The sequence below is a fragment of the Wasmannia auropunctata genome, unplaced genomic scaffold (genome assembly GCF_000956235.1).
Source record: "Wasmannia auropunctata unplaced genomic scaffold, wasmannia.A_1.0 LD336061.1, whole genome shotgun sequence".
Classification (NCBI taxonomy): domain Eukaryota; kingdom Metazoa; phylum Arthropoda; class Insecta; order Hymenoptera; family Formicidae; genus Wasmannia; species Wasmannia auropunctata.
In genome coordinates this window covers 1,447,854-1,450,712 of record NW_012026829.1, presented here as the reverse complement: position 1 = coordinate 1,450,712, position 2,859 = coordinate 1,447,854, and the positions used below count along the sequence as shown (strand labels likewise).

The window sequence follows — 2,859 nt, the reverse complement described above, 5'->3', positions numbered from 1 at the left end:
AGCTTATTTGAAGTTAATTCGCTTGTAGTTGGGGGGCTATCATGAAGTTGGCTCCCCCAAAATTGTTTTTTTAATAACTTTTGAACTAAGGATGTGCAAACGAAAAATCAAAATGTGCATACATGTGCAAACAATGAGCAATCGAATGAGCTAAAGAAATTTATTTTTTTTAATGTTGGGGGGCTAACTTCACTAGGGTTCGGCGCGGGCACCTTCGAGTGCCACCCGACTTTCTATCTCTCCTTGGAGTCAATTCTTGTACGAATCTCTACACTGACATTTCTACCCTTGTAAATATCCTAAAATATAACCAAACTGTTAATATTAACCGGAGTCATTTGTGGATTCATTGCGCTCCTTCTCCTGATCTCCTATCACCACCTACGTCCACAACATTTTCAGAATCATTTTTTCGAAGTTTCTTATTTGGCAGGTTCTCTACGATTATTGGTTTCTTTACGATCTACGATTTTAATTGCAAAAATCATCTATGATTGTTTTTGCCTATTAAGAAATCAGAAGCTTTAAAAGGATCAAACCATTCTACTTGCGTGCCTTGTTGCTAGGTATATCACATCATATATATGCCTTCGGTATTATAAAATCGAATATTATAGAATAGATTAAATGCAATAATGAACATATGTAAATCGTATTGTGTTATCAATGTCCATTTCTATTTTTTAGATTTATTCTATCAAAGCTTCTTTTATGCCGGTTTCTTAGTCAAAGCTTCTCTTTTGTTGGTTCTTCTGTCAAAGATTTTTTTTTGTTGTTCCTCTGTTAAAGCTTCTTTTTTGTCGGAATTGAAAGTGAGTATTTTGTAATAACGAAAATCCCCAAAATAATATACTCATCAATTAGTTGTTATATAGTCGATTACTTTACGTTGCAGTACAGGGAAAATGAATTTTCAAAATCCTGAAGTGCATGGCGTTAATTATATTATTGATGGTGTCGAATACACTATATTTGAAACGCAGGAGGTTCATTCAAGGTTACAGTCTGGTAAGTACATACGTATACATATAATCATTTGTTTTTTAGTTATTTTAGTACTTTTATATATTTGTACTTATGCACGCGATTCTATATTGTTTTATCAATCTTTATTTTAATTAATGTAATCATTTTTCTATGTGCAAATTAAATTTAATTTTATTGTAGTACTGTTATTGTTAACAATACAATATTTTCTTTCAGATCCAGATTTTCTGTCGCGATATTTTGAGAATCCTCCAAGTGTTCCAATATTAGCTTCAATTATAGACAGTACTAGTAACAGTACAAATACTGGTGTGTAAATTATCCTTGCGTAATCAGTTTATTACATAAAAGTAATAAATATATTTATAAATTTTTTTTATAAATGTGGATTCTAGAATAAAGAACTTTTCGTGGACTCAGCAATCGACGAAATTACTTTTGATTAATTATTTAAATCGGAAAGATCGTTTTCGAGATCCAAAAGTTAAAAAAAAATTTTATGGACAGAAATTCTTCAAATTATAAAGGAACACGGTTACATTAATTTAAATGAAGACCTCCTTGATAGAAAGATGCGTAATATGAAAAAAACTTATAAAACTATAAAGGACAATAATAAAACGACTAGTACTGGTCGAGGACGAGTTTCATGGAAGTACTTTGATATTTTCGAAGACATTTTTGTCGATGATATGACAGTAAACTGCAGTGCAACACTTTCATCAATGCAAAATGAAAATGAAATAACAGCAAGTCAATCATCTCAGGATGCTCATGAAGTAATTATTATAACACACGTTTTAGATTCTTCTAACATTTGTCATAATTTTCTCATCTACAACTTCGTCAATATTATTTTTTCAGTCAATTGATCCAGCTGTACCTGGTTGTTCCTCAACAAGTGCTTCCCCAACAAGTGCTTCTCCAACAAGTGCTTCCTCAACAAATGTTTCCTCTGCAAGTCCTATTAGCGTAACGCCAACATCGGAAAGATTTGCAAAAACTACTTGAATGAGTACGCTGCATAAAGTACGACAAAAACAAATTAACATCGAAGAAAAGCGCATCAAAACTATCTTAGAAATCAAGACATCCATTGATCAAAGTAATAAAATTCAAGAAGAAAGGAACAAATTGATACGAAAAATCCTACTTTCAAAGAATAACTAGCGTTAAGGAGAAAAGAATACAAAAATTTTATCTAAGATTTCTTATTTTTCACTGCATGAAGTACAATATTCTAAATATTTTCTTACAATAAAAAAATAACGGTATATTTTTTTAAATTTTTGTGCATTTTTTTCTTTACTGTTACTTAATGGATACTACAATAAAGCGTCGTCTACAATGAGACTTAAGACTTAAGATTTAAGAAAATTAGCCAATCATAGTCGATTATTCATCTCATGTGAGAAGAATAATCTATTGTGATTGATTAATTTTCTTAAATCTTAAGTCTTAAATCTCATTGTAGACAGCACTTAATACATTTTATTACATTTTGTCAATTCTTTTCTTTATTATTTATTAGGTACAGTAGCAATACATTTTATTAGATGTTGCTAATTATTTTTGTTACTGTTATTATACTTAATGGATATTACAGAAACATTAAAATGTTTTAGAATTAAGATTATAACAATAAAATGTTTATACACTCCTCATTGTTTAGTTGTTTTATTTGTCGATCAGTACAATATTATTATTATTAAACATAAAATAAGTTGCGAGCAGAGAGAAGCATGAGAGCGGCCATCCCGGCGTTATTCGCGACCCCGGCAAAAGTTTTGACCTCCCCCCGTACACTAGCGTCAATTGCTTCCATTTTTGAGATGGAACTATTATCACCGCCATTTTCTGATACTGCCGATA

The 2,859-nt window shown here is 30.9% G+C and overlaps 1 pseudogene; it reads left to right on the top strand.

Moving 5' to 3' along the window:
• The first annotated feature begins 905 nt into the window (after window positions 1-905).
• LOC105450490 lies at window positions 906-2,157 on the top strand (annotated as a pseudogene).
• Window positions 2,158-2,859: the final 702 nt, after the last annotated feature.